We start from the raw sequence: 27,705 nt of genomic DNA on the forward strand, positions 1-27,705 counted from the left end.
AGCTGCCAGTGTAGTTGTACCATTGTAAAATAGGCTATACTCCTTTATGTTGAGCACTGTATATGTGTTCAAAAAATTTTGACCACTTGAGATTTCTCCATTTCTCTTTTTGATCTCATCTTCTCACCTCAGCTTCTTTGTGTCAGGAGAAAAGCACATAGAAGAAAACATTCTTTCTCACATTTAAGTGACTCTAATTGTTTAAAAGCAAGCGTTGTTTAGTAGATCTGATCAGCTTGTTTTGTTGTTTGAATGCTGTGAATTCCAGCACCTGACTGAATGTGGTTATCGTGAGCCTACATTGTGATAAATTGAGTGTAATTAGTCAGGTTATTGATAAATGCCGCATCAACGAAAACGGCGTGTACATGCCTGTTATTTAATATTGAATGTAGCAAAAGCATTTATTTACTGTCTGGTCATTGAGGCCTCGGTTTGTGTTTAGAAGTGATGCTATTCTGTATCTTTTATGCCATTTATTTTTATTTTTAGTGTACACTGAGGCTGTATGATTGTTAAAAAATTGTGATTTCAAGAGCTTTGAAATGTAATTTTTTTTATTTTATTCAATGGTTGACGTAATCTTATTTGGAAAATGAAGAGAGAGTGGGACACCCCTTTTAAGAACAAACGCGTTGTTTTTAATCTTAGCTCTACCAGTGAGAGTGGTTGAGCTTAAGCGCATCAAAAGAAAAGCAATTGAACATTGAAGGGGGCGGGGCATCTCAGATACTAGAGAGCATTTGATTGGGTAAGATTTGATGAGAAACTAAAGTATGAGGTGACGTGAAAAAACATTTATCCTTTCAGGCAGAAGTGACAAACTACAAGTTTCAGATGTTTATATTCCTTTTATGTTGTTTTAAACGTAAATGTTGTCACTGTTTTGAAGCACACTAGCTTATAGATAGCCTTAAGTCTAACATACTCATACTAACATCTAAAAAACTGTTTTAATTTCACAGGACCTTTAATTCTAAGTGGCTGCAATTTGCATATGTTTATTAAACCTTTGGCAATCACAGCTGTACATTCAAATCTGTATTTTAAGAGAGCAGGCACACATTATATACTTTTAGACTGTTGTTATATCTGTTACAAACTTTCAAACAGTCTCAGAAGTATTGGAAAAACAGAAATAAACACTGATGTCTACCGTAGTGTTTAAAAGCAAGCTGATGCTTCAAATGATGTTGACAAAACAATTCCATGTTACCCTAAAAAGAAAATTCATTGTAGTATGTATAAGAGGAAGCCAGTGCACGAGGCTGGTTGAATAGATCTGCACTTTTTTTCTGTTCTGACTGTTTTTACAACAATAAATTGCTAAAAGATATATCAAAGGGAATATTTATTTACACAACGCAGAAGAGACGCAAAAGACTAGTTACACCGGCTCAGCATCGTGTTGTCTATTGGCCATCGGCGATGGACAATGTCATCATCTATCGGCCCAACCCTTATTGAGAGGTCACATTTTAAAATTCTATTGATCTCACATTTCGTCAAAGTTCACCAAGCGCAAACTTTCTAATACAGAGACATGCGAAACTTTGTCACACAGGATTGCATTTTCAGTCTGCTGCATTCGAATGCGTGTGAATGGAAGTCTATGGGGTAAAAAGTGCGGTGTGACTGCGGCTTTATTTGCTGTTGTTTCTGTTTCCTGATTGATTAGCCTCTTGTGTGCCCCATGTTAATTAGTCTCATAACACTTTGGTTTGGGTGAGAATATATGTAGCTCTACTGCTTTATTTTTTTTTAAACCTGTAATGTGAGTCTTTTTCCACCAGACAGTTTTCAACTAAAATTGCAAAACAGTGGCATTTTGGGGACCTGAAAATACTATTACCTCATCTATTGTACTGAATTTAGCCATGGGCTAGTTTTCATTTGCACTCCCTTGGCAAGTAATCATAATCACAAGCACATTAACCTCCTATCAGTGCCACAAATTAAAAAGTAAAAATAATGTCTAGTTAAAGCAACATCATGTCAATTGACTGTTCGTTCATTCATTCATTCATTCATTTTCCTTCGGCTTAGTCCCTTAATTATCTGGGGTCTGCACAGCAGAATGAATCGCCATCTAATCCGGCATGTTTTACGCATCAGATGCACTTTCAGCCGCAACCCAGTACTGGGAAACGCACATACTCTCGCATTTACACACACTGATACACTACGGCTAATTTAGTTCATCCAATTCTCCTATAGCGCATGTGCTTGGACTGTGGGGGAAACTGGAGCACTCATTGGAAACTCATGTGAACACGGGGAGAACATGAAAACTCAGAAATGGAATCTGGCTATTTCCTTGCCACTGAGCCACTGTGCCGCCCTGATTTATTTCAGTTTTAGTTTAAAATATCAGATGTGTTCATCCTAGTGTCTTCAGCAAGAGGGTTTCACTGAATAGTAGCTTTCACTGAAAAAGATGACAGCAAAGGCTGAAGAGCGATGAAAAGGAACAACGCGATCACAAGTTGATGATGATCTACTAAATCTTTTAGAATCTGCAGAGATCAAATGCTCTAAATCACAAAGATATCTCGTATCATGCACAGATTAGAATAAAGTTTCAAATGATTAAGACCCCAAAGCCTTCAGTGGTGATATTTGTCAGGCTTTTTATAAAGAGTTTTAAAAGTCTGCTTGTAAAGAGATTTTAAAGGTTGAATAAGCTCCTCTGACTTTTTTTTTTTTTTTGCGCAATGAAATACAAAAGAAAAAGCAGAAAAGAAAAGTTATACTATAAAGTAGTTGACGAAAGAAATAACACATCACAAAATGTTGATTCAATTTTGTCATGATTTCAACATTTAACTCTGCAATTAACCTTTAAAAATGATCTCTGATTAAAGTTTAAAAAGACAAAAATAATGCCTAGCTAAATATAAATGGAGTCGCAACACCTACCAGGATGCGACCCAGGTGAAAAAAAAGAGCACTAAAATACACTTATTTAAGTATACTTAGTACACTTTTCAGTAATGTACTAAAAGTGCTCTATTTTCGCACACAAATTTTGTACTTAATGTACTAAAAGATAGTATTAAGTATATGTTAAACTTAATACCATCTTAGTGCACTCAACTGTGCTATTTTGAGACACCATGAAATTGAACTAAAATGTGCTTTTAACATACTATATCTGTATTTTAAAAAATATGTTTAGTTACAACTAGAAATATACTTGAACCCTAATTTTAAACATTTATAAATATATTTAAGAATAGCTTAAAGCATAATAGTAATATATTTAAAGAATATACAAAATTTGAAAGAAGTGTGCTAAAATACACTTTAAGTACACTTAGTATACTAAAAATGTACTAAGTATACTCAAAGTGCATTGTGTACAAAGAAAACAGCATCTGTGCTTCATCAAAACACTTTAAACTTTTTGTGCAATAAACCACAAGTCCAAAAATACCTTATGGGAGGGAACAAAAACTTAGCAAAAACTGAGAACACAAAAATATAAATAAGATGCAACATTACAGCACATATATGAAATGTAAAGACATTTTGGGAAAATGTAGTTCTACTTAAAATTACTTAAACTTAAAATTACCACATTAAAAAATAATTTAAGTGTTAGTGATAATATTGCATTCACATTAAGTGTACTTAAGTACAATTTTTGGGAAAATGTACTTCTACTACAATACATTACTAATAGATTTTTAATAAAGTCAATTTAATATAAACTTAAAATTACCACACTCAAAATCTATTTAAGTGTTAGTGATAATATATTGCATTCACATTAAGTGTACTTTAAGTACAACTTTTGGGAAAATGTACTTCTACAATACATTACTAATACATTTTTTTATATTAACTTATTTAAAACTTAGGATTAGTATGTAAACAGTGTACTAAATATCAACTAATGTTTAAAGCATTAAAAGCACACTTTTGAAAAACACACTAATAAAACTCTTTTGGATGTTTTTTTCTGTAGTGTACTTTATTGTAGTACACTACAAATTTATTTAAGTATTACTGGTATTTGGTATACTTTTGTGTACTAAAGTGTACTAAAGTCCTTCTGAAGTATAAACATACTTTTAGTTAGTATATTTATAGTGTAAAACCATCAAACTTTTATTTAACACATAAAATAACAATGTACTAAAAATGTATTTGCGGGTATTTAAGTGTATTTTAGTTGCATTTAATTATTTTTTTTTTTCACCTGGGGACCCACCACAACAGCCGTGACCATCCATCCATCCATCCATCCATCCATCCATCCATCCATCCATCCATCCATCCATCCATCCATCCATCCATCCATCCATCCATCCATCCATCCATCCATCCATCCATCCATCCATCCATCCATCCCTAAGATATGTTTATCTTATAAATACAAGTTTTAAAGTATGTGTTTTTGAATGTGACACTGCTGCTCAGAAGCTTCTTGTTTTGTTAGAAAGTAGATTTGCTAACTACTGGTCTAGCACAGAACTGTCTCATGAGGAAGTGCAACTGTTTTATGTTTTGTCTGTTTAGTGGCTAATCCGTATAAATTCGTTCAAGTTTAGTATGTGTTTTTGCAAAGAAGGCATGACACCCAACCTCACCCCAAAACCCACCCATCTTTGGGGGATTAGCAAATTGTCCTAAATTGTACGAAAGAAATTATAATAATTAATATGAATTGGCCACTATGTACATTAATAAAGTATATAAATAATAAGGGACAATATCACATATACACTACCTGACAGGTCTTTTTGTCAATGCCAGCTGTAAGAGCAACAAATAATAACTTGACTTCTTGTTAATCATTTGGAAAAGTGTCAGAAGGTGGATTTTTCTCATGAATTATCTGTTGAGCTGCATCCCAATCATCACAAACACTGCAGAAGACCTATTGGAACCCTCATTGTCCCAAGACTTTCACTGAAATCCGTCAAGTTTGGTGAAGGAAAATCATAGTTATAGTAGATGGGGTTACATTCAGTATGGGGGCGTGCGAGAGATCTGCAGAGTGGATGAACATCAACAGTCTGAAGTATTAAGACATTTGTGCTGCCCATTACATTACAAACCACAGGGGAGGGCAAATTCTTCAGCAGGATAGAGCTCCTCATACTTTAGCCTCCACATCAAAGTACCTGAAAGCTAAGGAGGTCAAGGTGCTCCAGGATTGGCCAGCCCAGTCACCAGAGATGAACATTATTGAGCATGTCCGGAGTAGGATTGAGGAGGCATTGGAGATGAATCCAAAGAATCTTGATGAACTCTGAGAGTCCTGCAAGAACGCTTTCTTTGCCTTTCCAGATGACTTTATTTGTAAGTGATTTGAGTCATTGCAGAGATTCATGGGTGCAGTCATCTAAGCTAATGGTGGAGTCATGCACAATATTAATTCTTTCTCCACTGCACAATTTCTTTATATTCTATACTGGACATTATTTCTTTCAAGTGACAAGACTTTTGTCTAAGCAAAGTCAGACCTTACAGTCCTAATTAAATAATTAAAAATCAAGGCATGATCATATTTTATTTTGGTAAAATAAGCGTAATCTAGAGGCCTTTGCCTTTCATATAAGCCACTTCTGATACAATTCAACTAGAAATAAAGTTAATATTTGTTGTTTCTTAAACTTAGGCGACATATAATAACAATAGGCGACAAGACTGTCAGAGGAGTGAGGTTTACCTGCACAGCAACTAGCTGTCCTCCGTTACATATACACAAAACATACATTGAAAAGATGAAAAATAATAATTCATTAATACATTTTTTTTGTCGGCTTAGCCCTTAGTCAACTTATGCAGCAAGTTTTTACACAGCTGATGCCCTTCCAGCCGCAACCCATCTCTGGGAAACATCCACACACACATTCACACTCCGACTCATACACTATGGACAATTTAGCCTATCCAATTCACCTGTACCGCATGCCTTTGGACTGGAGAACATGCAAACTCCACACAGAAACGAAAAATTCAGCCGAGGCTCGAACCAGCGACCTTCTTGCTGTGAGGCGACAGCACTACCTACTGTGCCACTGCTTCGCCAAAAAATAATATGAAACTAATAATAATAAATAATAAATTAAGATAAAAATAAATGATAAATAAAAACTATAATATATAGAGAATACATTTTTATTTAATAAATTTAGGATGTTTGTGTGGATTCTTTGATGCAATGTTGTGCTGTCTATGATAGTCAGTTTTCTACAAATTGTTCAGATCCTTGGCCGTATCAGTGACCAAGCCAAAAAAACAAGTTCTCTCAGAAAAGTTATCACAGCTCTCTACTCAAGGCAATCACTATAAATAAAAGAAATCAATAACAGAAGCAGCAGCTATTGTTGTTCACCCACTAGGTGTCAGTAAAGGTCTGGGAGGCTCTGACTGATGGACTATGGTCTCCAGTTCATTTGTGCAGAGGAGAAGATGTCACGATAACAAAGACAGATTGTGAGATGATACACTCCATCAATCAGACGTGCAAAAAGAAGGAAAACACATCAACTGCCGTTTAATGAAGAACGAAACAGAGGAAAATGAAAGAGCCAATGGAAATGTGTGATTACCTGTTGTTCCCCCCCTCTCGTCTGCTCTTGCTCTCTTTTAATTGAGGGAAGGGAATGAGCTTTTACAAATTCATTACTTTCACTGCATCTCACACACACATGCGCATGCTCTGGATCTATTTGCTATTGATGGGAGTTCATTTGTTTTGCCAAATCAAATCAGGCTCATTTGTGGTTTGTGCGAGACCTCTGTGTAAAGAATAGAGTTGATTGGCGCCGGCCATCAGAATGATGTGCGTCTACATTGCCAATGGGTTTACAACGTACACTAGACTGCACTGTCAGAAAAATCCTGAAATTAGCAGTTTTTCTTATTTTGTGATTAACATTTGCATTTTTTTTTTGTTCAATTTAAGTTTGTTTGTGTAGTGCCTTTAACAATAACTATGGTTTAGAAAAAAGCAGCTTTACGAAAGCATTACAATCAGATTAATAGAGTGGAGGAACTATGATGTTTCCTTGTAGGCCAATCGGCTGCTAGCATAAAACTGGTTCCCTCGTGAAAATCCCTATAGGATTTTCCCATAGGCTTTTCGAAGATTGCAAATAATCAGCTCTGTGTTCAAACACGGTTCATGTTTTGTCCAGCCGAAATTCACACAAAAATACAACTTTTAGCATTTTTGGGTCTAAAATGCAAATGCAAGAACTGAAAAGCTAACATTAGGCTATAAACGGACTACAGTACCTGCGGGGCGCACGCCTGTGACGTCGGCACCACCCTGCTACAGAACACTTTTCAAGCTTATTTTTATAAATATGGTCAATGACGAACCTTTACTCTGTTTATTATATTATAATCCATGCTATATATTGTAAACCAAAAAAAAAACCCAGAACACATTTGGATGGTATTTTTATTTTTTTACGTGGGAAATACATCGGTTTTGCTTAACCGTTGTTGTAAAAGTTTTAAAACTGTATGCATAAATGTGCCTACATAGTGTTATCATAAGACATATTTAAATAAGTGTATCGTGCACAGCCCGCTTGTCTCCGACGACAGAAATGAGGCGTGAGGGACAAATCTATATGCCTGCAAGTTCCATCATGTATAGAGTTAAATGAGTTAAATGTGTTTTTTTTTTCTTCAGATAAAGAAAAAAAAAGACAAATTAATTGAACGCGTTAAGATGTATGTATTTTTCCTAATTTATCCACACATTTGCATTACTGAGAGCAGGAAGCACTTCACTGGTAAGCAGTATCTTCATAATACTGTTTAATTAAAATAAATGATCAACAATTATTCTGTCTTTATAGTCTTTACAAGAAGGCATTATCCACACACAATATGAATTTCCAATTAGAAAAAAATTACAAACTATAAAATACTATTTATAAAAATAGCAGACAAGCCTAAATGCACAGTGCAAGAGGTCTGCATTCCAGACCAATTCAGCTCGATGACGTATAATGTCTCCGACACCGCCTGTAATCCCATTTAGCAACTTCATAGCAACCATCTTTTTAAAGAAGCGTATCCAATTAAAAAAAAAAACAAGAGTGTGATGGAGCTGGTGTGTTTTATGTCATGGAATAAAACGTAAAAGTATCTTGAGTTTGTGTTAACCACGAACCTTATTTAAGCAATTTAGTCGAAATCCCATTCAAAAAATCTATTGACTTTGAGACAAGGGAACTGGAACTGCTAAAACGCTAACTCACTTTTGGGTTTTTGCATACAAATTGACGTCATAGTTCCTCCACTCTATTTAAAGTTACAGTCAATAGGCAAGGACCGGTATAAGATTTTGGCTCTAAAATATATGCTTTTAAAATGTCCGGGTAAAAAGCTAAAACTTTTTTTTTTCTCTTTGAACACAATACGTTTTAATTTGAGAAACATTTATACAATTTTGGAGCAGTAAAGATGTCAGGCCAAATAATTCAAATGAATCATTGACTTCTGTCTTCATTTGTTTCTAAAACACAGATTTCTTTACAATTTAAAACGGCATCTTTGGAAATCTTGTCTGCTTGAGATACAGTTGTTCTTAAAAAATATATATATTAACGGCATTAATGGTATTAACTATAAAATAGGAACGGTATTATAGAACATTTTGGCAGTTTTAAAACCTTGACTTTTCCAAATCAGGGTATACCTTGAAAACAGTTATCATCCCATGCCTAACAATTAAATAGAAGTTATTATATATAAACATAGTTCACCTGTAGTTTTACATCATAGGTAATGTCTGTGAACATGTTTAGTGAGTTGTATTTGTTTATTTAAGTGTATGTGTTGTCCTTGAAGTCCTCAATAGTTGGCATCATCTCTTCACAGGTCTTGGATCTCATCAATGGCACTGTACAATCTCTAGAGGCCACGGAATGAGTATACCAGGTCGAAAATGAGAACAAAGAAAACAATTAGCGTAGCTGCCGTTCATAATGCATAATTTGAATAGAAGATATTAAATGTCAATGCGAAAATGAAGTTCTAAAAATGAAAATAGGATTGATATAAACAAACAGAAACAAAAATGTAAAGCTTATAAGCATTTCTAACAAAATACCTGGTGCATTTCAATTCACCTGTTTTGTCAAGCCCACTCACCTACATGAAGCACTGTTATGCATCATTCACAGTTATGTGATTCATTGTGTGTATGCTTCACTAAAGAGATAGGTCTTTAATCTAGTTTTGAACTAAGAGAGTGTGTTTAAGTCTCTGACAGTATTAGAAAGGCTATTCTAGAGTTTTGGAGCCATAAATGAGAAGGCTTGACCTCCTTTAGTAGACCTGCTATTCTTAGTTCTAGCCCCGTTTATTATTTGAAACACATATTGAGACCTTGATTTTTGTTTTTTGTTTTTGCTGACAACTTTTAACTCCAAAAACTTGGAAAAGGTGAATAAAATGCGAATAATAATGTTAATAAAACAGAGTCACTCGCTGTCTTCAAGAAACAACTAAAAACTATTTAGTCTCCACTTTCCTTCCTAATCTGCAATTGCCTCTCTGGATCCACCGCTAACTGCATTACAAAAAAAAACAAACAAACATATGTTTTGCTTCTTACACTTTGCATACCTGAAACCTGCCTACAGCACTTATTCATTGTTGCTCTTATAGTTGTGTAAATTGCTTCCTTGTCCTCATTTGTAAGTCGCTTTGGATAAAAGCGTCTGCTAAATGACTAAGGGTGCTTTCACATCTGTAGTTCACTTCATTTGGTCCGGACCAAGGGTAATAAATGATACATTGTTGCATCTTCTGCCGTCTTTGGGTCGTTTTCACACCACACTGCTGGCTTTGGTTTGAACCAGTTGAACCAAAATGCAGTCATCTGACAAAATCCACATCTCTCATTGGCCCGATGTTGTTGAACATATTTTCTAAACTGCTTATTGATTGGTCAGAATTCACGTGCGGGAAAATGCCAGTGAACTCCCGCAGGTAAACAAAACCTTTTACTCTGGAGGGACGACTGCGCTGGCTGATTGCATCCCTGCTTTAGACAAACTATACATTATGAAAATGAAGCGCGGCCGCGGCTGGAAAACAGTGTTTAATGCATCGCTCGTCACTTCAGGAGGTGGTGTGAATTAATTTAGCTAAACTGCGACATGGTCATCTTGCCCATATCCCATAATGCACCATAATGCATAATGCAGCTGAATTAGTCCAAAAGGCGCAGTACTTTTTGCGGTTGGACCTGATCTAGTACGGATCATATTCTCACCACAAACGAACCGCTCCAGGGTTTGTTTGAAAGCGTACCGAGACCACCTCTTTAAGTAGGTCTCGGTACGCTTATTTGGTCCGCTTTTAGTGCGCACTCGAGTACGATTGCTGCATTCTCACCTGCCCAAGCGAACCGCACCAAAAGGGGAAACGAACTCTAGTGCGATTCAATCGAACTAAATAAGGCAGGTGTGAAAGCACCCTAAGTGTAAATGTAAATGTACAATACCCTTGTCATAAACTGCCAGTACATTTACAGATTTATTTATCTATGTATATTTCTTTTATGCATTTATTTTATTATAAACTACTGTCTTTGAAAGTCACTATGTTAAACTGTAGAGTTGAATTTCCAACATCAAAATTCGACAGAGCAACATCTACATCCTATAATGCAGTTTATACCCGTTAATAGACAGAAAACTGTTAATTAGCATGTATACAGTGTGTATAGTGTGCATTCATAAAGCCAGCGTTTGATTATGTGCTTCAGAGTTTTTATAAGCATGAATGGACGTAATCTGCAGGTTAATTTCGTTGGTGCAGTTTTCAAATAATACGCAGGTGAATGAAAGCAGAGACGGATAATGGCAGCAGAACAATTTGAGAGGATAATGTACATGGAGAAGAAGGCCCGCGGAAAACTCGACGAGCACCTCTCGAAATAATTGGTCATCTCGAAAGAGTAATCTCGCGGCCCTCCGGCCTGCTTCTCTTTTACCGGCGATTTTATAGCTCAGCTATACTTATGAGCTATCTTCCTCTGATCAGTATTTGCTCGCCGGCGCTGTCGGATAAAGGAGTTGCTAGCAAACAGCTTGAAGCTGCGGCTCTGACATGATCTAGTCGTTTCATTCTCGACTAATGCCCGCGTCATACTGTTCCCATCAGAGACTGGCCTCCAAACCCTTAAGAGAGCATACGGCGCCGGAAATGATTGCCATCTCGTTATTGTCAGTCGAATAACAAACAGAACAAACACTCTCTCGCTATCTGCTGGAAGGCGGCTCCATTGTTTTTTTTTGCAGTGGCACGGAGGTCATCGCCTGAGGAGACCAAAGGCTTCAGCCGTGGAGTGGCTTGGGTTTCCAGCGAGACTCCGTTCTCTGTGAAAAAAGCGCAGACTGAACCCCGCTGGTCTGCAGCCAGCTGGCTAATAGTGAACTTTTTATTCATTCAAATGTGCGAGTCATAATTAAATCAGGGAGCGCGAGTGTATGGATTCATAGCGCCGCTTGCGAGGATGGAAATAAACAGCTGTAAATTCAGCTCTCGGAGGGCCGCTCCAATGAACCTGCGGAGTAAACAGTTAAATATTCGCCGCACACCTGACAGCACAAAAGCCACATCGAGAAATATCCATTAATTATCACAATTCATCAAGTTAATAGGCTGTGTTTGAATAATAGGCTGGGTATAAAAAAGAGAGCAATGGTTTTAGCTCATTAGGCTCTTTAATACTCTCCTGCACAAAGAGAACATCAGCAGCCGTCATTACACGGGCGCGCGCGCGCGTTTATGATGGGATATGGATTTCTTTTTTTTCATTATTGCATTAAAAAGACAGGCGAAGATCAAGAACGTAGAGATCAAGAGATGGAAGCTGGCTGTACGCTGTTTAGAGCGCGCCTCTGTAACGTTTCTCTATTCATTCATCTGTGACTGATCATCTTTGGGTATTTCTTCCCCCTTTTTTCCCCTCCCTTCTCATTTCTAGCTGTGCTTTTAAAAGCATAAGAAGCTCTGAACCATTCGGGTGGACAGAACAGAAAATGTAGACTAATCTGATGGAAGCTTCCAGAGTTTAAAGAAGGAAAAAAAGAGCTAGATTAAAAGGTCTTTCGATAACAACACATTTGAGAAATCTCACCTGTACCCCTGAGTGCCTGTGCCCTCCGTGTTTCAGCAAATGTAATAATTGGTTTTGGTCCAGAAAGCTCTTCATCGCCATGCTTTAAAATAATACTACCTCTTGGACTGAGAGAGAGAGAGCATTGTAGCATAGATGAAAAATACACTGTAGATTCTGTATTACACTGTCCAAGTGTTTGTAACGCAGTTGTGTGCGCTTGTTGGCTTTTATAGATTCAATTTGCTTCACTCTTGCTGTCGTTTGTGTAGTTTCAGCTTTACTAAGACTATATCTGGTGTCTGTAGTCCAAAGGCCTGATTAAATCTGTCAATGGGTCTATCTGTTGCGTCTGAATTGCGTCGAGGCTTTGAAAATGTTTGCTGTTTGTTTTCAAGGTTATCATGTGCGCGCATCCCTTGTTCCATTAGCGTTTTCATCTGCTGCCTGCCACGCTATAGTGTTTTATCCGAACTCTCCATGTGGCATCTGAAAAAATAAGATCAAGGTGAAGCGATGGGAACATCACACAACATAATTTGTTTCCCGTAATGCTAGATTAAATCTTTAAAAAATTATTCGGCAAAGTAAGACCATTAAACAGCCTCAAAAATAACGTGCAAAGTCGCACTTTAAGACATCTGAATGTCATGTCATTAAATGAAACAAAAACAGACAGTTTATTTTAAAGGACAATAGCACAAGCACTCCATTTGAACAATTCGGTGAGGGATTCAGTTTGATTCATTTGTTCTTTACTACAGTTGCTTACTTCTGAATCAGGTGCATTCTGAATCAGCCATGCTGATGACACTCAAATCTACTCATGACTTCAGTTCCATTCGCACCCTTTGCCAGTGCATTGATGAAATTAACAGTTGGATGTGCAATAAACTTTGTTCAATTAAACAAAGAGAAAACTGAAGCCATTGCATTTGGGAACAGAGATGAGGTTCTCAAGAGCTGCGTCCCAAATCGCATGCTTATGCACTATTCTACGCCATTTTGTAGTATAAATAGTGTAAGTAGTGCGTTCACACTGAAAACTCAAAAAACAATAAGTGCACTAATTACCCGGATGATGCACTCATTCAGCCGCTAAAATGAAGAGTGTTATGATGGACACTTCACGCACTCAAAAACCGCAGGTTTGCTTGCGTAGTGGAAGGGGCGGATCTATCGGACGCACATGTTAAATATCTTTATTTATTTTGGATGGTGAAAGCAAAATTCTTCTACGAGAGTGATTATAGCGCCTCCCGATGGAGAATGCGGCAATACTCAGGGTAGGTATTATTTGATAATTCGGTTGTTTATTTCACTGTTTTGGCGACTATCAAACGTCATCAGGGAAACGATTTGAATTTCCGCTTAGTAAAATAACATTAGTGTGCCATTTGGGACGACACTACATACATGTACTATCTTGTTGAGTGTGTAAGTGCATAAGTACATAGTGCATGAGTGCATGGTGTATAGTGTGCCATTTGGGATGCAGCTAAGGTGAATGTGTACCGCTGGAGTCACATCTGAATTTTAGTAGTCATGTCAAACCAATAACTAAATTAGCATATTATCATCTCAAAAACATGGCAAGATGTAGATGCTTTTGTTCCCCATAAAATGTGTTTATGCTTTTATCAGCAGCAGGGTGGATTACTGTAATGGAGTCTACACTGGCCTTTCCAAAAAGACAGTCAGACAGTTTACTGAATGAGTACTGTGCTACGTCCGACAGGTCGCACTATTATGTCTTTCTTTTCTTTTTTTAAATTCCTTTTTAAACCTGTTTTCATACATTTTAATCCGTTTTTAATTTTATTTAAAATTAAATAAAATAAATTTTATTTCCTTGTTTCTTTTATTCTTTTATGTATCTTTTATCGTTTATGTAATTACCATTGTGTATGAAATGTGCTATATAAATAAACTTGCCTTGCCTTGTTTTAAAAAAAAATAGTTTATCTTATCTTCTTCATATATTACTAGCATTCCTAGCAGTAAAAACGGAGGGTAAAATAGTAATGTTATTAATGTAAAGATGTGAAAATCTGATGATTTTTTAAAAACAATGCTGGGTTCCACCAAATTCTTTTAATAGAACACACAAGACATGTCACCCATATACTTTTGAATGGGGCAAAAGTGTAACTGTCAATATGCCGAATGAAGCCTCGCCTTGTAGTACAGGAGCCAATCAGCGATAGCTATATTGTGAATAAAGCCCGCCTTCTAGTACAGGAGCCAATCAGTGATCGCTATAGAATGACAATTCTATGGGGGAAGGGTTGTTGCTCAATTGAATATGGTTGCGGCCTGAAGTTAACGAGACTTAATTATGTTATGTTTTAAATTTCCCATTTATTGTATTTTATTAATGTCTACCCCCACCGTAAGCCTAGCCATCACCTTAACGTAAAAACAATAGTTGTACCAAATATTATTTATGCTATCTATTAAATTACTCAATTAATTGTATTTTTTATTGCCTACCCCTGATTAAATGTGTCAATGGGTCTGTGTTGTCTGAATTGCATCGAGGCTTCGAAAATGTTTGCTGTTTGTTTTGTATTTTTTTTATGTATTTTTTGTATTTTTTTTAATGCCTACCCCCACCCCAAACCTAAACCCAACCATCACAGTACTGTAAAAATATTAATTATCGTTATTTATTGTCATAAAAAATGCTGCTATGATTGATGTGCATATTGCACTTCCGGCCGGCCTCGTATCTGATTTAGACTTTACCACGGGGAAGGGGCTCGGACCATGAGTTGAGTTTCTGCAGATTTTGTGTAATACGAACATTTAGAAATTAAACTAAATAGAGTTGTTGTTTAAATGTATTGGTTATTCGTAATATGAAATGTAACCGTGAGCTTGGCTAGTAGTTTTGGAGAATTTGATGTTTCCCTGCTCAAACTGAATGCCCTTGCATACTGCCCGAGAGGCGTTTCAAATAGGCCGTGGTGTGAAATTACTTGCCTTAAAGGGACTTTGGTTCCACACAATTGATTAGTGTTGGACCAACATAAAGGAATCAAGTTAACTGAACAAGTTGATTGAACTTAACAACTTAGTTGTTTGCCCAAAAAAACTCAAGAATTGTTTCGTTTCAGCTCATTTTGTAGAAGTAGCTTGAACAAACAACAAACATTATTTTTTTTGAGTGTGTGTCAAATCATGCTGTGTGAATTAAGTTTTGACTGAAAATAACATTGGCGATCGCCTACAGCCAATGAGAGAGCGGCATTCACTTGTGTGTGTGTGTGTGTGTGTGTGTGTGTATGTGTGTATACCTGCTGCAGGCCAGCGGGAGGCTGGGGGAGAAGTTAAAAGCGCTTTTTATTGGTTTATTTGGACCCACGAAATGGAGGAAAAACTATTGGAGGTTTGACAGGACTCAGGAGCCTTGTCTGTTTGACGTTTCATACAGAAAGAAATTAGTTTATTATCAACGTTGAGGAGGAATGGCTGATTCCCTTTAAACCCAGGTGAGCAAATATGTACAATTTCTCCCCCATTAAAGGCTTCTTTCTCGTTATGTAGTTAATAACAAAAGATTTACTACGTGTTTTTGGCTGTGAGACGTAGTTTGGACGAAGTTGTCAGCGATTCTTCCTATAGTAAAGTCATGCAATGTGAAAGCTCCTGTCGCCGATCCATCTTGCAGTGTAAACAAAGCAGCGACGAAACACTAGCCCAGATAGTCAAGCAGTGTGAAAACACCTGACACGACTACTTTGAAAATCATGCAGTCTGAACTCGGCATTAGAGCTAATCACTACCGTTACATTTACATTACCGTTACCGTTACATTACCGTCACATTTACATTTATATATATATATATTTTTTTTTTTGTTTTTATCGCAAAGTTGTCCACAAATTTCTGGCAATTATCACCACAAAATCAGTTATTTTTATCTAGATGGTCTGAATATTGAAATACAAAGTCATTTCATTTCTCTTTTAGCTAACATTTTGGACCTACATTTGCCGTATTACATCGGGTAGGTAATTCTGCTGTACCATGAGAGCTATAAAAATAAGATCCATAGACAAAAAGGATGAGTGTATAAAAATAAGCATTGAATGTATTATTTCTTCGGAGCAAAAGAGAAGCAGCCTAATGTTATACTGTAGTAATGATGCAATGCCATGGAGCATTAGTGAGTCATATGACGCTGATGGATTCATTGAGTTCAGTCAGTAAATAGTGTGTGCAAAATGATTCATTGGGGTTGATTCATGCAAGTACCTGCTGTTCTGAGTTTCTTTGAATGACTGAATCATGTAAACTGACTCGTTAGAGTGAATTATTACTAGTCATGCTTTTTTATTTTAGCATTTTTTTAGATGTCCATAATGCCATGTAGAGGTAATGTAAAACCAGGGTTATGGCTAGTGTTAACAATGAAACATTTTAATGGAAAGTGAGAGCCCATTTTTCCCACTTTTAGCACATCTACTTCTTTAAGCTGAGATTCGCACTGCATACAAAATAATTTCCTACAATACAATATTAATATAAAAAAAACAGTAATTTTTCTAATAAACTCATAAATTCTCATAAACATCGTTTTTAAATAAAAAATAAAAATAGCATTTTGTCTCATCAAAGGATAGTTCACTTGATTAAAGAGCCCCTATTATGGGTTTTTAAAAATGACCTATCATGTAGTGTGTAACACAGCTATAAGTGAAGTAAAATAACCACCTAAGGTTTAAATCAGAAAGTGCTCTGTGTTTAAAACTATTGATTCATCTATAAAAGAGTTGACTCATAGTGGTCTGAATGTATTGCCGCTGTAACGGATCTTAAGGTGGAACGGCGATACAGAACTCAAACTTGCCTATTTGTTGCGCTCGCAGACCCGAGAAATTTGAAACCTCTGCCCCACCCACAAACACTGTAGAAAGAAAAAGAGGAAGACAAACAGTGTAGCAGATCCCGGTTGAATCATGTCGTGAAGACGCTGTGCTCTGAAGTGTGAGAGGGAAGTTAGTGTTACTTTCTCTACCCAAAGATGAGGATGTGAAGAGTCAGTGGTTGGAGTTTATTTTTGCAAAAATACCTCAGCATTATAACCCCAGCCTTGTGCTCTGTTCCCGTCATTTTTCTGACGAGTGCTTTAGCAATCTACACGCTTACAACAGGGGATTTATTGACCATTTGTTAAAGGAACGATCAGAGAAGACTATTGATGTTTGGGAGTTTGTCAGAGCTTGATAGGAACTTTACAGTACACAGTTCATGGATCAGTTTCTTTCTCCATTTCAAGTGCAAGTAAGTGGGATTAAAATGGTTGCCTCGTTTTCTGTAGCTTGCACATTATGTATATAATTGTGTTTTGTTCTTTGTAACCGCTTGTACTGTATCTGGTTAACTCTTTATATTCTCTAATTGTGTCTAAAGCACGTTGAAAACGCGAAGTGTGCCGCTTTGTTTACAGATTTAAATGTGTTTGTGAGCTCGCGGCCCTCTGCTGTTGCTATGGCCACCGTCAGCTGTTCCTACACACGTGCTGCGATCAAGTTTCAAAATAGTTCCACTTTTGCCACGGTGTGGATTAATACTAAATGTGTGTCTGTTTTTACTCATGGCTAAAGCCTCCTTTCCACTGCACGCGACAAACGACAGACCAGAAGTCATTCATTTCCAATGGAGAATAGTCCAGGAGCTGTGTGGAGTTCAGATCATCTCCGTATGCGGAAAATTTGGATCCGAATTGAGCTCCTGCGACTACACTGCATGCGACCGGCCGACCGGATGTGATGTATTCCAGTGTTGTTCAAGCAGGTCCGTGTGCGCGAGATGAGAAATAGGACATTATTTGGTTATTTTTTTTGAATCAGAAAAAGTCTAAATAAAAAAAAAAACATTTCTATTCATACATGTAAGTAACAAAGTAATAAAAATACAATATTTTATGTTGTCTCCACATTCCCTCCAATATTTTTATAAGTCTAAGTTTCTAGTATTCATTCATTCATTCATTTATTCAACCACGGAGAATTGCTTTTGCTCTCCTTTATTTCGGACACTGCGAGAACAGCTCTCCCATGGTGCATGTCAGAACTGAATATTCTGTGCGACTGCCACAAGGGCGCGTATTCCGACAGTCGTGTCCAAATGTTGTGTGCAGTTGAAAGGCGGCTTAAGAATAGAACAATATGCTAGTGTTAAACTGCATTGCTTTAATGAACTCCTGCATTGGGATCACACATATACTCTGCACTCTTACTACTTTAACAATGTTGATATAGTGGGCATTTCTCTCTGTCTCGCACTAAATGCTGTTGACCAATCACAACAAACTGGGCCATCAAACCAATCAGCACAGATTAGCATCGTGCTAAGGAGGGGTTTAGGAACGAATGAATCGCTGAATGAATCATATGGGAGTCATTTGGGTAATTAGGGTAAAGTAAATGCATATTATAAGACAATGAAAGTGTTTTTTGACCTTGCTTGCTTATCAGACTGTTGTTGGGGACCCTTGAAAACAAAATATGACCCTTTTTAATGCATAATAGGGGCTCTTTAAATATTTCCTTATCATTCAATCAAATACTTCTAACGTTTTGTGAATTTCTTTTACAAAACAAGATATTATGAAAAAGGTTGGAAAAAGCGGCTTTTGACATCTAAAGTAATTTTTTGACTATTGAAGTCAATGATTATCCTAAGTTCTCTAGTATAGAGATATAGTATATACTTTCCTGTGCATTCAAAAAAAAAAAAAAAAAAGAAACTCAAACAGGTTTCAAACCAATAGAGGATGAGTAAATGATGACTATTTTTATTTTTGGGTGAACTATCCTTTTAGCATTAGCTTTAGATCAGAGTTTGTAGGCTTGGCGATATAGTCTTTAGCTGTAAATACTGGGAGCTGATAGAGACAGACTCTGTATTACTGGGAGATGCGAGTATCTGTGGGTTTAAAGCGTTGCAGGTAACCATTACTCATGTCATGACAAGGTTATTGAGTTGAACATGTAATCCAAAGGTTGTAGGTTTGATTCTCAGTAGATGACGGCAGTAGGTGTACGGTGAGGGAGTGAATGAACAGCACTTTCAATACAACCTTCAATACTAGAGCTTACACCGAGCCCTCAATTGCTCTTTAGGAGCCTCAGCAAATGACTGCCCACTGTGCCAAGTGTGTTCATTGTGTGTGTTCACAGCCCACTTTGCTCAGTGTGTGTTCACAGTATGCGTGTGTGCTCATTGTACAAAGCGCGTGTGTTCGTATGTGCTCACTCTGACCTATGTGCATGCACTTAGACCAGGGGTGCCCAAATTCAGTCCTGGAGGACCAGTGTCCTGCAGATTTTAGCTTCAACCTCAATTAAACACACCTGGACCTCCTAATCAAACTCTATAGGTATACTAGAAACTAGGGTTGTCGCGATATCATTAATTGATCTTACAGTACTATACCAGCTTAAGTATCATGACACCAAGTAGTATTGCAATACTGTAATTCATAACTCCACTTATAAAGAAAATTGTCAAAAATACTTTATTTTATGGTATAATAGGCCTACTTGAATTTAATTTATAGGCCAAAAAGTATTATTTGCTCCTCACTTACCCTAAAATGTATTTACTCTTTTTTTTTTTTTTTTTTTTTAGTGACCAACAAAAAATACATTAAAATAAAGATACAAATTATACCAGATGAAATTTGTTACAAAAGAGCATTTCTTCCAACAAAATTAGGCTATATGAAATGGTCAAAAATTGTATCATTGTTTCCAATCTGTTATCTATTTTTTTCCAGTCTTATCAGGTAAGAATCCAAAGTAATTCAAAATTTCACTTTGTGTGTTGTTCTTTTCAAGAGATTACCAAGAACTGATTCAGATGTGCGTTCGAACTGAAGTGTTAGAAAATGTGCTATAGGCTACAATAAAAGGTACAAATTTACACAGTTTTGCAATCTTAAAGGGCTCCACAGACTATTCATTCATTCATTCATTCATTCATTATCTACTGCTTTTTCGGGGCCGAGTCGCAGTCTTAGGAGAGAACTCCAGACTTCCCTCTCCCCAGACACTTCCTCCAGCTCCTCCTGGGGGGATCCTGAGGCGTTCCCAGGCCAGCAAAGACATGTAGTCCCTCCAGCATGTCCTTGGTCTTCCCTGAGGGTTCCTCCTGATGGGACATGCCTGGAACACCTCCCTAGGTAGGTGTGCAGGAAGGATCCAAAACACATGCCCGAGCCACCTCAGCTGACTTCTCTTGATGTGGAGGAGCAGCGGCTCTACTTCGAGCTCCTCCCGGGTGTCGGAGCTCCTCACCCTATCCATAAGGGCGCGCCTAGCCTCCCTGCGATGGAAACCATAGCTTTCATGACCCTAGCTGAGAGTAGCAATGTAGATTAACCGGTAAATTGACAGCATTGTCTTTCGGCTCAGCTTCTTGTTAACCACAACGGACCGGTACATGGACCGCATTACTGCTACCGCTGCACCAATCTGCCTGTCAATCTAGCGCTCCATCCTTCCCTCACTCGTAAACAAAACCCGAGATACTTACTCCTCCACCAAGGGTAGGACTTTACTCCAGCCTGGAGATGGTAAACTACCTTTTTCCAGTGGAGCACCATAGCTTCAGACTTGGAGGTGCTGATTCTCATACAGATTATAGCTCAATAGCTCCACAGAATAATAAAATAATCTATTGTTGCAAAAATGTATGAGCATTTTAGTGGCTTTTCCACATGCAACATTATTTATTGTAGATAAACCATTATTGACTATGCTACCGTTTACAAACTTCAGTATTTTGTAGCCATAGTATCGCGATACTACCATAGCACCGGTAAACCATGCAACCCTACTAGAAACTTCCAGACAGGTGTGTTTAGGCAAGTTGAAGCTAAACTCTGCAGGACATCGCCCACCCCAGGACCAAGTTTTCCACCTCTGACCTAGATGGATGAAATGCAAGGCACAAAAACAGAGCATCTTATCAGATAATTTCACTTGGACTATGTCATTAACCTCAAGCTATCATGTCATATAGTTTACAGTGCTGCGAATTAGTTAGTTTTTTGTTGTTGTTGTCTTTTCGATAATTGTTCTTTTGTATACAGTTGAAGACAATGATCAGCCCTCTTGTGAAATTTAAATTATCATTATTTTTCTTTCTGTTTTTTAAGTGCTTTTTAACGAAGATAAGACTTGTTTTCCAACACGTTTCAACAGTACTTTTAAAAACTCATATATAATAATGATTATTTTTTGTTTTTGCCATGATGACTGCATAATGCTTTACTCATTATTTTGCATGGTACTAGTATTCAGCATAATTTAAAGGCTTAACTAGCTTAATTAAGTTCACTAGGCAAGTTTGGTTAATTAGGCCAGTCATAGGAAAACAGAGTTTGTTCTGCAGCCAATAAGGGAAAGAATAATCTTAAGGGAGCTAATAAGCAAGAGCCCCTATTATGGGTTTTTGAAAATGACCATACATGCAGTGTGTAACACAGCTCTAAGTGAATGAAAACATCCAGCTGAGGTTTAAATCTGAAAGAGCACCATGTTTAAAACTATTGATTATTTAACGAAATGGTCGACTCAGAGTCAAATAAATGAATCGTGTTGGGTTCGGAACTTTCGCCTGAATGCATCGGTGTCAACACGGTACATCAGGTTTTAACGGTTCCGGCACTTCATATTTAGTGGACGCACCTTTCCCTTTAGACACTAGCAGAGCATGGGGATCACAAGACTGATCATGACACGAAAAGGAAGATCACTATTAGAAGGATATTCGGCTGTGAGGAATAAAGGGTTAAAGTTCATTTTCACAACAACACCACAGTAAAGCCAACCTAGTGCTGTGTTTATTCCTGTCATTTTTCTGATGATTGATATAATAACCTATGCTGCAACGCAGGATTCGTCTGCCCTTTTTTTATTAAGAGAAGGAGCAGCAGAAACTATTTTGTATGGGACTTTGTCAGACTTTTTTTAGTAACTGTTGGAGTTCATATGGACCAGTTTCTTCTTCCTCCGAATCAAAACCTGTAAGTGTAATTAAAATAGTTGCCTCGTTTTCTGTAGTTTGCAAAATATGGATCTGTTATAGATCAGTGATTGTACTGTATCTCTCAGGTTAAATCTTTATGGGCTATTTACATCTTGCGTCCAAAACTAAGTTGAAAACACAACGTGTGGTTCTTCCTTAACCGATTTAAATGCGTGTCTGAACTCTCTATCCTCTGCCGTTTGTTGTTGCGCTGAAGCCAGTTGACAAATCACAACAGAATGGGTCATTAGACTAATCACAGCAGATTAGCCTCACTCAAACGAGGGGTTTGGGAACAAATGAATCACTGATATTTTACAAAAATTGTTACACTAACTATTGTTTCAAAGCAGCTTTACAAAAAGTTGCAGATTATTGCATCAAAATAAAAAAAAAATTAGTTACTGTAACTATTAGTTACTAATCGCTATCACTAAGTAATTAGTTACTATAATTACTTATAACTATAACTGTTAAAGTTATTATATGTACATTTAGTTAACCTGCAGTTATATAGTAAATGGGTGATATCCGTGTAGACGTTCAATGAAGTGTATTAAGTGTGTGTGAAGTGTGTTGTCCTTGAAATCCTACATGGTTGGCATCATCTCTTCACAGGTCTTGGATCTCATCAAGTGGCACTGCACAATCTTTAGAAGTCTCGGGATGGACATTACCAGGTGAAAATAGAGAGCAAAGAAAATAATTAGCGTAGCTGCTGTTCATAATTATATTTGAACAAGCTATTAATGTCAATGTGAAAATGAATTGCTATTTAAATAAAAATTGGAGTAATATAAACAAACATAAAAACAGTAGTATTTATAACTAAAGACTTGTTCGATCAGGTGGTTTGTCAAGCCCACTCACCCATCACTTATTCATCACTCGTTCATCATACCGTTATGTGATGCAGTGTGTGTATGCTTCACTAAAAAGATAGGTCTTTTTTGTTAAATCTAGTTTTGAACTGAGAGTGAGCTTGAGCATTGGACATGTTAGAAAGGCTATTCCAGAGATTAGGAGCCATAAATGAGTAGGCTCAACCTCCTTTAGTAGGCTTTGCTATTCTGAGTACTACCAGTAGCCCTGTGTTTAGAGATTTAGAGCAGGTTGGATTGTAGTTAGACAGAGGGTTGGTTAGTTAAATTATGACTAGATTATTTAAAACTTTATAAGTAAGAAGCAATATTTTAATAATCAATACCAAACTTAACAGATAGCCAGTGTAAGGAGGATACAACTGGGGTGATATGATCATATTTTCTAGATCTGCTAGGAGCTCTGGCAGTATTTCACACAAACTCGAGTTTATTAATAGAGGATGCTAGGCAACCAGCAAACAGAGGACTAATCAAATCTAGTGGTCATAAAAGCATTGAACTTGCTTCTCTGCATCTAAGATATAGCGTGCTGCTTAGCTTAGTGATGTTTCTGACATGCAAGAAGGTTGTTTTTGTGAAATAGGAGATATAGTTTTCAAAAGTTAAGTTGCTGTCTAATATAAAATAAGTCTTTCTTTAGAAGAAATGTATAATAAAAATACTGCAAAAAAATCCTTTCCAATTTTAAACATCACTTGGGAAATATTTTTGAACAAGAATGAAACTTTTAAAGGATTTTGTACAGTATATTACAAATAAAATAATTGGTGTTTCCTGACATTTTCAGTAGTGACTAATTTATGGGTTATGTGCTAATAATATTGCAAAAAAACAAAACACTAAAACGAGTTCCAACGTAGCATGCACAGATCAAAATTAATGAAGCAAGTTTGATCTCAAATTTAGGGGTACGTTTTGCTCATTTGGTGGAAGTTTTGGCAAAAAAAAAAAAAGTTAGAAAGTTAGAAAGGGAAGTGAAATCATTCATATTTCTAAAGCACGTAAATGCTTTTCATATCTATTTAAATAATAGTGATGAAGTAATTGTTATGAATACTTAATTATTATAGGTTTTTCAAATGAAAAGTACATGAGGAAACATACACAACCTGTCTCAGAACATTTTCTTGAGCTCAACTAATGACACACGAACCGCGAGCAGTAAACCTCTTCATCTGGAGCATTAAAAAAACACATCCATCTGCTCAGTCTTACACCTTTCCTGCTAAATCACTCTCTCACTCACACTTTTTTTTTCTGGTGGTGGTAGTTTTGCCAGGTTGTGTGCTTTGCATCTGTTCTGTGTGCTGTACCTAAGGCTCTCATTAGAAAACTTCCTACTGTGAGTGACGCAGACTGACTCAGAGTCTGTCTATGGTGATCCGCTGCGTTTACCTGATCACACTGAGATTTTGTACATCTGCACACGTACAACAATAAAAGCACTGACAAACAGGAAGTCAAGCCGGGATAGAGATCCACCCAATTTATTTGGATTTGGCGTTTTCCAAATTCGTTTAAAGTGCATTTAAACATCTGTTGAGCACATCCTATTCCAATCTTAATCAAAGTTGCTTCAGATCATCTTCAGTTGCAATAATGAAATGTGTTACTTGAGGTATTTTTGATTATTATTAATAATCAGAAATTTTTGGTCAAGGTGGATGCCACAAAAATATGGCGTGGATGCAGTTATCATGGTTGTTTTAATAATATTATAGTCATGATGTTGTAGATTTATTAAATTTAAAATGAAAATGTAATATATTTTTCCTAAACTGTGTGAAATCATGAACAAAACCAATTTTGTTACTTACAGCAGACTTCTTAAACTCTGAGAAACAAATATAACTAAAGCTATTATGAACAATAAGTAAAAAAAAAGTTGGTCACACTATTTTAATGTGCATCAATTCAAGCTATTAACAAACCACTTGGAATTTTAGCTTAACAAACGACTAGTCATAAGCTGCTTCATAGTAGTAAGTGAGGTAATAGTTGGGTTTGGGTATTAGGTAAGATAAGAGATGTAAAATTATTATAATTGCTAATAAATTAAGATGATAATGCAGTTAATATCTTAACAGTAGGCAGGTAATGAGTAAATAGTATGGATTGTTAAACTACAGTGTTACCAAATAATTATACCACTCAAAGAGGTTCAGAAAAATACAGTGTAACAATACAATATAGAACAAAACATTATTGCCATTGCCATTAAACTCCCACCGGGTACAGTAGGTTATGTGTTTAATTGTATTATTTCTGTGCATATAAAATAGTGAATATCATAATACATTTTAACTTTAATTAAATTAATTTCAGTGCAAGACATGTTTACATGGAAGAATGTTTTTTTTGTCGGCAACAAGTTTTTGAACATCTAAATTATTTAATTTCACCAAGTTTATTATAATGTTGCAGACAACAGTTGAAAATGACAACTAGCTGAAATATGCACAGTAGCCACCAATTGCATGACTTTAAGGCAGGGCTATATTTTATAATCGACCACTACAGGATACCTGTTTGAAAACAGTCATTATTTCTGTGATTTAATTTAGCAGGTTGTTTATATGGAAATAATAAAATAAAAAAATGACTCAAACAACCAATAGTGTGAGTTTTGGCGCAATATTTTATGATCGATCAATGACAGCCATTTAACCAGTTTGAAAACAGTCATTTCTGTGACTCAATATGGCAGGTTGCTTATATAAAAATAACTAACAAATTACTCAACCAATTGTCTGAGTTTTGGGCGGGGCTATGTTGTACAATCGACCAATTCCACACCACATGATTTTGAAAGCAGTCATTATTTCTGTTAGTCAATTTGGCTGTTTATTTGTATGTAAATAGCTGAAACAACCAATGACATGACTTTGTGGCAGGACCAGGGCTTAATTTGTGCCGGAACATGCCTAATCCAGCACTTTTGAAATCTGATCCGGCACCTCATTTTACTGATCTCCCTCCTCAACCGCCCTCCTCCGCTGTTCACTTTCACTTTCTTCCGCGTCTCCCCAACCTTCACTTTCATCAGCGACAAATCCCCCCACTCTTCACTTTCATCCGCGACAAAAAAAAAAAAAACACCTGTTTGACAACAATCATTATTTCTATGACTCAATCTGGCAGGTAATTTCTCAAAAAGATAGCGATCTGAAAATTCCACAGCAGCAACCAATAACATGAGTTTGGGGAGAGGCTATATTTTACAATCGAGCAATGGCACACTACCTGTTTAACCTGATTAAAATTATTTCTGTGACTCAGTTTGGCTGGTTGCTTATATGGAAATAAAAACTTAAAAACAATCGATGGCATGAGTTTGGGGCAGGGCTATCTTTCACAATGAACCAGTGGCACACTAAGGTATATCTGTTTGAAAACAATGATTATTTTTGTGACCTGAATTCAGCAGCTTGTTTTTATGAAAAAAAAACAAAAAAAAAAAAAAAACAATGACATGAATTTGGGGCAGGGCTTTCTTTTAAAATCAGCCAATACACTGTAAAACCCAACAGTCAACTTTATCAGATGAAATGAGTGTAGTTAACTCAAAATTGACTGAAAGTTAATTCTGCTCATTTAAAAAGAGTTTTGAACTCAGCGTTGAAGGTAATGAGTTAAATACCTCATTACTTCAACTTAAATGGAGTAAGTTCACAGTACTCATATAGATTAGTTTTTTTTTTTTTAACTCAAATGCTTTGTAGCAATCGGTTTCCTCAAACGGTTTGAGTTGCCTTAACTAACTGGGTTTTACAGTACTCAGTTGGTTTGAGTTCTCTTCATTTATTGGGTTTTACTGTGCTCAAATTGCTTTGTTTACTCAAATGGATTAAGTTCACAGTACTCATTAGAATTAGTTTTTGAACTTAAAAGATTTGTTGTAATTTGATTCCTCAAATAGTTTGAGTTAGCTTAACTCTTTGGGTTTTACAGTGTAGCACACCATAAGACACCTGTTTAAAAACAATCATATTTCTGTTTCTCAATTTGGCAACAATAGCCCCTTTCACACATACAGACCAGAAAGGTTGTATGTGTGAACAGGTCCTTTTTGAAAATACCGGTAAATTCATTCTGGCTATTTTCCGGAAAGAGAAGTTGTAACATTACCGGCAATTTGCCGGAATGCTGCGCTGTGTGAATGCAGAAGGAAGATTCCCGTAATAAGCGCGTGCACGTCTAGAACGTGCTGACGTGAGACGTCTGCTTTAGCCAATCACAACAGTCAGACGCATTTACGTCCGCGCGGTTTGTGAGGATAAAAGCCTTTGAATATTTTTCCAGACACATTTAGCTGCTAGAAGTTAGTCAGATCATGTTTATATGTTCTTCTTAATGCCAACTGTGTAAATAATCATCGATGAGATGCTTATGATAAGCCGTAGTTTGTTTACCTTCAAGCTTTGCGTGCGCCTATGAGCGCCTGCACACGCACATATTATGAACATCTCGACATGCGAAAGTGATCCTGCGAAAGTTGTTCACAATATTGATCATCCACAGAGTCTGTAATTTAGTCAAATGTTTACAAATACAAGCGCAGCCGTTTAAAGCTCATTTGTGGTGAATGATGTCAGAATTTACCGGTATTTTGGAATGGATGTGTGAATGCTCTTTTCTGGAAAATTTCCGTTACGTCCTCGCCTGTGT

At 36.7% G+C, this 27,705-nt stretch overlaps 1 protein-coding gene across 7 annotated transcripts in view; it reads left to right on the plus strand.

The window, feature by feature from the left end:
- The window catches only part of kirrel3a (kirre like nephrin family adhesion molecule 3a), a 532,216-nt gene that overhangs the window by 20,911 nt on the left and 483,600 nt on the right, over positions 1-27,705 (plus strand). For 3 of the 7 annotated variants that reach the window (XM_087271356.1, XM_087271360.1, XM_087271357.1), the window contains one exon: positions 22,772-22,833. The exons of the other annotated variants lie outside the window; for them this stretch is intronic. The gene's annotated coding sequence lies outside the window, so the exon portion shown is untranslated. The remainder of the gene's footprint in view (positions 1-22,771; positions 22,834-27,705) is intronic. 7 annotated transcript variants of the gene reach the window in all.

The sequence above is a fragment of the Danio rerio genome, chromosome 10 (genome assembly GCF_052040795.2).
Source record: "Danio rerio strain M-AB ecotype USA chromosome 10, GRCz13ab, whole genome shotgun sequence".
Lineage (NCBI taxonomy): Eukaryota > Metazoa > Chordata > Actinopteri > Cypriniformes > Danionidae > Danio > Danio rerio.